Source organism: Protopterus annectens, chromosome 3.part0 (genome assembly GCF_019279795.1).
Source record: "Protopterus annectens isolate FY-2018-M chromosome 3.part0, PAN1.0, whole genome shotgun sequence".
NCBI classification, from domain to species: domain Eukaryota; kingdom Metazoa; phylum Chordata; order Ceratodontiformes; family Protopteridae; genus Protopterus; species Protopterus annectens.
The window spans coordinates 1943551696-1943561885 of record NC_056731.1 but is presented as its reverse complement, the minus strand read 5'-3'; positions in this window follow the sequence as shown (position 1 = coordinate 1943561885).

The following is a 10190-nucleotide window of genomic DNA, read 5'->3' as shown; positions in this document are numbered from 1 at the left end:
AATATAACAAAAGAAGATAGATTTTTGAAGAAAGTTATAAATATTGGTAGGGAAGATATGAATTCAGTAGTAGGAACTCTGACAGAATTTACACATTATTCCCCAAGGTAAAATAACTGGGTTAGACTAGACAGAAATTATATTTCACAGGAGCATGTGCATTTAATTGAACATTTTGACACCCATTGAATAACTATTTCAGATCATGCACCGATAAAAACTACGATAAAATGCATAGTAATGAAGTAGAAAGGAAACACTGACACTTTCCCACCTAACTGCTAAAAAAAAGTATTTAAGGAATGTGTAGTGGAAATTATTTAAGAGTTATTAGGGAAGATAGAAATATCTTCAGAGGTTATAGCTAGTCAGTGGGTTAAATTGAAAATGGAGTGTGAAACAGGAAACAAATAAAGGAGAAAAAGATATGTTTAAGAAGTAAGAGAAATTGCTTAGAGGGTCTGACAAAGGTTATATTATTGCAGACTAAGGGGAATCTCATAGAACAAGAGGATGTTCAAATGCAGACTAAGGAGAAATTAAGGGAGTATCTTGGATAATATGCATGAGTTTAGAAAGACTGTTAAGCAACTATTTTTTGATAATAACTCTACAGCACAAAAAGTAGAAAGGGTTCCTACCAAACTTATCCGCCTGTAATGAGAAAAATAATCAGAGATCTTGTAGAGGTATTAGCGATATTTCAGAACTGTTATGAAAATCTGTATAAAGAGGAGAAATGTGGAAATCAAGAATGAGCACAAATGGAAATATTTATGGAAAATGTAATTATGCCAATGTTAGAGGCAGATGATGCTCAAGAACTAACAGCTAAGATAAGGAGAGGATGAAATAAAAATGGTGATGTATAATCAATCTTCAGGAACTTCTTCAAGGAACAATGGCATTCCTATGGAAGTTTGGAAGTTAAAAGAGAAGAAAGTTATAAAGATCTGAAAGATTTTATCTAACAGTATTTTAAAAGTAGAGGAAAACCAACATCTTGGAAGAAAGCTGAGGTGGCTTTCTTACCTAAAGACCAAAAAGATTCATTAGACCTAGCTTCATTCAGACTCATTTCAATTTCAAACCATCATTATAAAGTGTTTATGTCTATACTAACTAAAATAATGGGAATGTTATTGCAGAAATTGATAGATGTGGATTGATGTGCTTTTTTTTGAAGGGGATGGAAGCATAATGTAAGAAAATACTGATGTTGGTAGGTCTTGATACAGAGAAAGCATTCAACCAAGTAAGCTGGGATTTTATGAGTAGGGCAATGGAAGCATTTGTATTTCTTGATACAATAAGGTTAACTAGGAGGATATATGAAGGATCTGAGGCAAGAATTAAAGTAGGATGGTTCCTCTCTGATAAGTTATATTTGAAGACGGAAACCAAGCAGGGGTGTCCTCTTTCACCTTTGAAAAATTATATGCTGCCTTCTGTTTGTTTCTTGCTGTTACTTGCATTTATATGCATGCATACCACAGTTCATTTAACTATTTATTGTAATCAACTAGCCTTATTACTGTATTGTACTGAGTACAATAAATGCATGAAGACAACTGTTTCAGTTAATACACTTTACTATCACATTTCTTTTCAGATCTACAAGCATGCAACACAGATGCTGTCAGCTCTCTATGGGAAATACCCAAAGCTTGTTTACACACACTCATATTTATACCAAAAGGTCTGATATTTTTCTCAAAGTCTGATGTATAACAGTTCTTTCTTTGTATAACAGTTTTCTTTTGTTCCCTTGTCCTTGGTTCTCTGTAGTTTGATGATCCATGGAAACTCAGTCTGGCATTAATTTAAAACTTGATGTTACATCTCTTTACATCATTGATGTCCTTCCACCTGCCATCTGTGCAGTTATTTTTACAGACTTTGTTTCTCAATAGCATACTCCTTTACATGGATGCCAAAATCTAACTAAGCTATATATGCTTGCCAGCACACTTACTATTTTTCTGCATTTTATGCTGTTTCTAAATGAACCCTTTCTATTTCATATCATTCTTGCAGCTTTTTATTCAAGCTAATAATTATGCTAGCAACAGTTTCAAAAGACAGTGTATACTAAAATTCTTTCAGTTCCCCTTTTTTATTTGTTTGAGGAACAGACTAAACTTTAGTTAAAGAAAAGACTGCATTTGTTTCATTAGCATTATCATTTACAGCATTTACCATTTTGCTCATATTTACAATCATGACTAGTTTAGTTATTGCAACTCTTTGTAACCTGCAGCATATAAAACAATTCCAAGCTGTCATTATTATTATGACCCCCTAAAACTATTAGCACAGGATGTATAATTTGGTCCAAGATGATGACCATCCTTTGAATATGTCCCACTAATTATGGGCAGTGTCAGCTTCTGTTTTTTTTCTTTTACTATTAACACTGGGTTATTTGAAACCACACATACAAACTGTGGTGTCACTTTCAAAAACCTTTTGGAATTTGACGGGAATATTATCTATTTAACAACATTTTGTTAAATTTAGATACATTAGTACTAAGTTGTAATCTGTTTATCAAAGATACTTGTAATGATCTACTTCCATTGTGCTTGTAAATGTACAATCTGTGAGATAACTTGTTTTACTAGTTTTTATACCAAGCTCTTTTAAATCTGCATTTGGTATTTTTAAAACTTGGAAATGTAATACTGAAGTGCAATATTTATTGTTGTCCTATCATAGTACAAGTAGATGGTATTTTTGCCATTTGATCTGTATGAAGTATTGGCCTGTTACTCAAAATGGTAAGTGTTCTGACCATGGTCCTTTTCCTTGTATTACTGTGTTGTTTATACAAATAAACAGAGTATTAGTAGAAATTAAACCTGCTTTTTCCTCTGTCAAATTTATTATTATTTTTGTATCAACACACTGACATTTTTTTGTTTCATGTCTTTTCTTGTCAGAATTGTTACATCTTTGAGGTAATGTACAGCATCTAATAGAGACAGAGTTGTTTATTGAAATGTTTGTCAGTCTTTGATTTGTTTCTACTTTTATGTATGCCTGACCTTGTTCAGCTAACCATGCTGTTATATTTGTGTTAAATGTTATCCTCCCAAACGTACATGCCGCATACTTTTTACAACTGAAATTGTCTTGTGTTCTATTTTGTGTAGCAATTTTTAACTAAGTTTTATTCATGAAATATTGTAATTCCCTCTGTTTTGATGTTTAGAATGATGCAAATGAAATGGAGATGTCTGTGTTGAATGTTACGTGCCTTGTCTCAAAGCTGCATTTTTATCTATAGTCTTTGAAGCATGTTCCAGACACTGAACATTCAGCTTGTCTCAAGCTGCACCAGAATATATGTATGCTACCAAACAGAAATGCATGTATTTAAATAACTATATTATTTTTACATATAACAACAGATGTGTATATGTATCTAACTAGCAAATAGATGTGCACATGCATTTATACAGTATTAAACATCTCTATCACTGCATACATTCCCTCTGTTTTATTTTAAATCCAAAACTGTCTATATTAGTATGTACTTTTTAGTCAAGTTATATTGCTACTAACTAGAAACACATTGGGAAACAAAATATTTTGTTTTGATACAGCAAGTTAACACAGTTTAATATTGTGAACACAGTGATGACAACCATTACTATTAGAACTGGATGAATCTGAATACAACTCTATACAGTGATGTCCTATACAGTAATGTATTGACCATGCTTGAGGATTTTATTGCAGAGGCATTGCAGTCTTGTTTTTTGGGGGGAAAAAAACATCACAAATGTAAAGCTTTGACTTGTTACTCAATACATATAACACTTGAATGCAAACTTGTCTATTTACATAGATAAACCATTTACTATATACTGTACAAAATATATTTGCTTGTACAGATTGGTTTTGCATTTGTATACACATGGCTGTAATGTACACTCAGTCCAATTTTCAAACTTAGCATTAAAATGAAGCCTGCTAGTTACATTACTTGAAACATTAAAATGTATTGTTGGTATTAACACTTTGCACTTTTATCTGAGTCCCTTTTGCAGTACTGTTTACACAGTTAGTGTAAAATTGAAAGTATGCCCTTCCCACTGTAGTATACATCATTTTATTGCAGTATTGTTTAAATGTATGCTTGTCCTTTGGCTGTTACCTAGACTGCGACACTTTGGTCTTACACATTTGCTTTTTTATTTATTTTTTGGCCATTTTCAAAAACATTTATTTTGTACCCTCCCTGTTTGTAAAGGGACCTGCATAATTAATTTTAAGTGCATACTATAGCCCATGTACTGACTGTACTCATAGCATTTACTTGCAAACAGATTATTGACATGTGTGACATTTTATTACAATTACCAAACAGGATTTTTGTAGACTTTTGTGCTTTCTGCTTAATGCTGTATGTGAATACTTAACAATAATATTTTAGAAAAACGCAAGTCATTTGGCCTGGTGACCAGTCTTGTTTCCTTGACCATATAAATTTCAGTACGAGTAACATTTTATGTTATGCAGCATTGAAATGGTTTTAAAATCACTATTTAAGTGCCTTGCTTTAAATGAATGAAAGCTTGTGCTGTGTACGCTTAACCATTTTCTAAATGTAGAATAGTATGTTGTAAATTATTTTTTATCAGCGTAGTAAACTGTTGTTGCTTTAACTCTTTATTAACCAGATTATTCTGTTCTGCTGACTTTAAAACTGTTATGCACTTTTAAAAAGTGTTTGCATATAGTGTCTGAACTTTTTGAACTCACTCTGACTGTGTCTTAGAATTTTATTAAATCTTTTTGTCAGTTCATCATGAACTCTGTCTCTGTTTTTATCCGTTTTGTAATGTGCAGTGGTTTTATGCCACTTTTGTCTAGCAAGATGTACAGAAGATTTTCTAAATAACTGACTTGACTGATATTGTAACTCTGAAATTAACATTTTACATGTGGTGACAAGACATAATGCATCTGGTTGTTAACCATTACTTTTATGACACTGCACACAGAAAACAGTTTCGTATGACTTGCACAATAAAATGTATTGTTATACAAATATTGTTGCTGTTTAAGATAGCAGTCAAACATACATAAAGCACGGACATGAACTTTACCTAGTAAATTACTATGTGTTACTGTTTTGTTTATACCAATGTTTAAATTCGGACCATACATGTGCTGGACTATTATTACTGTCTACCTGAAAGGTAGTCTGACACTTTACAGTTCTTTGGTTTATGGCATCCATGCTGTAGAATGAGAACCAAAAAGAGAATTACCAGTTTCTGTGTGGAAGCTGGCCAAATCTTCTATCAAGAAAACATAGAAAGTCCCTTGTTGATTCTCCCAAAAGATGGTCAAATACAGCTGGCAGATTCAACTGTGTGAATGTACAGGACCTGTGGAACTTGCAGAAATGCACTGTTCTGTTACTGGATACTGTGCATAAGAAGGAGGCACATGTTTGCACTGGAACGAAACGTACTAACTGAATAAAATAAAAAAGAAACTGTAGTTGTCACAATAAGAAACCATTTGGTCCGTCAACTGTGACTCGCCATTGACGAATTATATGACGTCTTTCTGTTTGTTTCTTGCTGTTACTTGCATTTACATGCAAGCATACCAAAGTATATTTAACTACTTATTGTGATCAACTAGTCTTATTACTGTATTGTACCAAGTACAATAAATACACAGAGACACCGCTTCAGTTAATACGTTTTCTATTATATTTTCCTTTTGGATCTACAATCATGCAACACAGATGCTGTCAGCTCTCTATGGCAAATTCCCAAAGCTTGTTAACACACACTCATACTTATACCAAAAGGTCTGATATTTTTCTCAAAGTCTGATGTATAGCAGTTCTTTCTTTGTATAACAGTTTCCTTTTGTTCCTTTGTCCTTGGTTCTCTGTAGTTTGAGGTTCCATGGAAACTCAGTCTTGCATTATCTGAAACGTGGTGTTCCAGCACTATCTGAAACTTGATGTTACATCTCTTTACATCATTGATGTCCTTCCAGCTGCCATCTGTGCAGTTATTTTTACAGACTTTGTTTCTCAATAACATACTCCTTTACATGGATGCCAAAATCTAACTAAGCTATATATGCTTGCCAGCACACTTACTATTTTTCTGCATTTTATGCTGTTTTTAAATTAACCCTTTATAATTCATATAATTCTTGCAGCTTTTTATTCAAGCTAATAATTATACTAGCAACAGTTTGAAAAAACAGTGTATACTAAAATTCTTTCAACCTTTGTTATTTGCTTTACATTAAGAGCCACTGTCAAAGAAATAATGGATTCAGAAGGGCAAGGATATAATTGGCATGGTAATCAAAAAAAGTTGGCTTTATTTGCAGACAATATTATTTTGTATACGATAAATCCAGAAAAGGACATATCAGTGTTATGAAATATTTTGAGACAGTTTCAAGTCTTTTGAGGATATAAAAGTATGAGTGTGTGTTAACAAGCTTTGGGAATTTGCCATAGAGAGCTGACAGCATCTGTGTTGCATGACTGTAGATCCAGTGGCTAAGGCCTTCGACACAATACCCCACTCAGGCATCATAGATAAGCTCAACAGCTTAAAAGTAAACCCTTATGTCACTAGATGGGTTGCAAACTGGCTAAAGGACAGAACCCATAAAGTTAAAATCGCTGGAGCAATGTCAGACTCAAAGCCAGTCACAAGTGGTGTTCCACAGGGATCTGTCCTGGGACCCCTCTTGTTCGGCATTTATTTCTCAGATGTTAAAGCAAACATGGGAGGGCTGTGGCTGACAAAGTTCGCAGATGACTGCAAACTAGGCGCCATAGTCGATACACCAGCATACACACACATCCTTCAAAAAGGCCTCACAGAAACGGACAACTGGTGCCGGAATCATGGCCTTAAACTAAATGCCAAAAAATGTATAGTCATCCCCTTTGGGAAAAACAAAGTACCCACAAATTATCACATAGACAGCAACCCACTGAGTACGGAAAAAGTAATCAGAGACCTAGGGACCCAAGTCGACAGCGACCTCTCATTTGACACCCACGTTGCCAAAGTGGTTAGAAAAACATTCTACCTTGCACACCTCATCATGAAGGGATTCACATCCAGATCCAAGGATGTCATTGTACCCCTATATTCCTCCCTCATCAGACCCATGATTGAGTACAATGCCCCATTTGGTATGTACCTCACCCGGCATTTGCAACAGCTGGAGAGACCACAAAAGTACCTCACCAAGAGGATCAAGGGTCTCCAACATATGCCTTATTCTGCCAGACTAAAGAAACTTCAGCTCTATTCAGTAGCATACTGCCTGCTCAGAGGTGATCTCTGCCTGATGTACAAGGCCATGTCCAATCAGGATCTGATGGACATGCTCCACCTCAAAAAATCTAAATCCATCAGGACCACGAGAGCTAAAGACTTAAACCTTGGCACAAGTATGAATAGGACATGCTGGAGGGATAGATTCATAACCCAGAGGCTTCCCATGCTTTGGAAAAAGATCCCAGTTCGTATTAGGCAGAGCCCCTCACTGACTCTCTTCAAGAGAAATCTTGATGAGTGGATGGGAGATCGTAAGTTTACCCCAGGGGTCACATCTGTGTCACTGCTAGATGGGCACAGTAAACTAATTCTATTATATAAGGGGACCTTCATTGTGTCACTACTAGACAGAGGCACAGTATTCTAAATTTATTCTGTACATTTTTTGTACCATTTCATGGGGTGGCAAAAGCAACATCACTATAGCTAGGCTTACAAATGCCCCAGGGCAGACAGCCTAGTACTATACTATGAAACTATGAAGATAAGACAAAGACTATAGCTATAAATCATATACCCTCACACAACTGGAGTATGGATTTAAAAAAGTGTTTGTTATGACAGCTATGGATATGTAGGAAGAGAATAAACAGAAGATAACGCAAAAACTGAGAGTCCGGAAGCTCTTGTTTATGGATATGGATAGTAAGATATAAACAGTAAAAATGTTTTTAGTCCCTTTAATTTTATGTACGAGTCAGGCATATTTTTAGCAACTAGACAAGAAGTTGTGGACAATAATTAATAACAAGTTGAAGGAATTTATATGAGATTGGAAGAAGGCAGGAGTTAAGCTGGATAAGCTGACCCTTCCAGTAGAGCAAGGTGGTTTAGGGATACCTGATTTGAAGGGCTATATCAGAGCTATACAGTTAAGGCTCATATCCATAACACAAGCAGAAGGTTATAATTCAAAATGGAAAACGATGATAAAGCAAGGGAGAAGTTCAAGAAATACGGAGAGAGTGGATTTTTGGATACAGATTATTAAGGCGAATAACAACCAAACAGAACATTATATTAATAAAGTAGCCATAACGTTTTCTAAGAATTAAGCCAACATGTGAATAGAGAAAGGATATTTTGCCAGTTGGGATGACTGCAAGAAAATAGGCAAGGGGTTGGAATTTACTGCAAAAAAATGGCAAAGGAAACAAGGTAGTGGGAGCAAATATCTAGAGAGGGAAAGGTAATAGAGTGGGATGAGGCCAAGAAGACATTTGGACTGCACACTAGAGACTGCCTTCTCTACCAGGGATTGATATCAGGGTACAGGCAAAGAGAAAGAGACAGGGGAACCTTAAGTGAAAGACCTGCTCTGGTAGTGTTTAGTTAAATCTAGAACAGAAGCTGCTGTTAAAAAAGGGATAATTAGTACGGCATATAAATCTTGCATGATAACTATAAGAATCAGCCAGAAGAGATTATAAATGACTGGAAAGATGGTGGAAAAGCAGTTTACAAGAGAATTGTGGGAGGACACATGTACAGCTCACAGGTATGCAACAAAGTCCAGAAGTTTTAAGGCGTTTGCATAGGTATATTTAAACTCCAATCAGACTTCAAATAATTTTTCCTGTGGTAGATGGCAAATGTTGGGGGTGTGATGTGGAAGAAAGAGGTAACTGGGAACATATAATTTGGGAGTGTAATGAATTGGGATACATTAAAAATTCTCTACCAAGTACTCTGTCAGAAATATTGGATGAGCAAATGGCTGTAACTAAGAATATGATTTTTTTTTAAGCTGGTACACAGGATCTGAATTGCCTACACAGAGTAAGGCCTTCATATGTTAAATTTTTGGCTATCAAAAAAGCAATTACTAGAAAATGGAAATCAAAGTCTAAACCAGCTGGATTTGAAGTACTGAACATTAGAAAAGAGCTAAAAGAACAGGAATATGGATCTTTAGAAAATGGAAGGAGCAAATTATGTAGAAATAAATGGATATTGTAGGAACGATACATGCAGAATGATATTCAGGAAGAGGAGTGAGATTTAAGTGAAGGCAGTAATTCATAGGTGTGTACTAGGCTAATTGCCCTGGAGCCTTTACAAGCCTAGCCCATAGGATTACCCTGGCATTATGGCACCAGACCTTAGTTCCCAGAGCCTCTGTTGAGTAGAGCCACCGGAGTGATCCCTGGGGTGAATTTTCTATTTCCCATCCACTCATCAAGATTTCCCTTGAAGAGGGCCAGTGAGGTGCTCTGCTTGACATGTATGGGAAGTATCTTCCATAGCATGGGCAGTCTCTGTTATGAAACTGTCCCTCCAGAATGTTCTGTTGATTGTGGTAATGAGGTTGAGGTCTCTGGAGCATGTGGTGTGGAGGGATTACGATTTCTTTAGATGTAGCATTTCTAACAGAGCTGGGTCAGACATGGCTTTGTAAGTCATGCAGAGATCATCTCTATGTAGGCGATATGAGACCGAATAGTTGGAGTTTTTTGAGTCTGTCCATATAGGACAAGTGTTTAAGGCCTAGGATCCTCTTTGTGAGGTACTTTTCTGGCCTCTCCAGTTGTTGCAGGTGTCTAGTGAGGTGCACACCAAATGGGGCATTGCACTGGATGACTGGCCTAATAAAGGAAGAGTAAAGGGGGGCAATGACCTCTTTCTTCCTGGATGCAAAACCCTTAGTAATGAGATGTGCCACATAGAAGGATTTTCTGACCACAGTGGCAATGTGGTGGTCAAAAGAGAGGTTTCTGTCAACCTGTGTTCCCAGATCTCTTATAACAGCTTGTGTGTTCAATGGACTACCATCGACATAGTAATTCATGAGAACCGGGTTTTTCCCAAAGGGGATGATGATACATATTTTGGCATTGAGCTAAA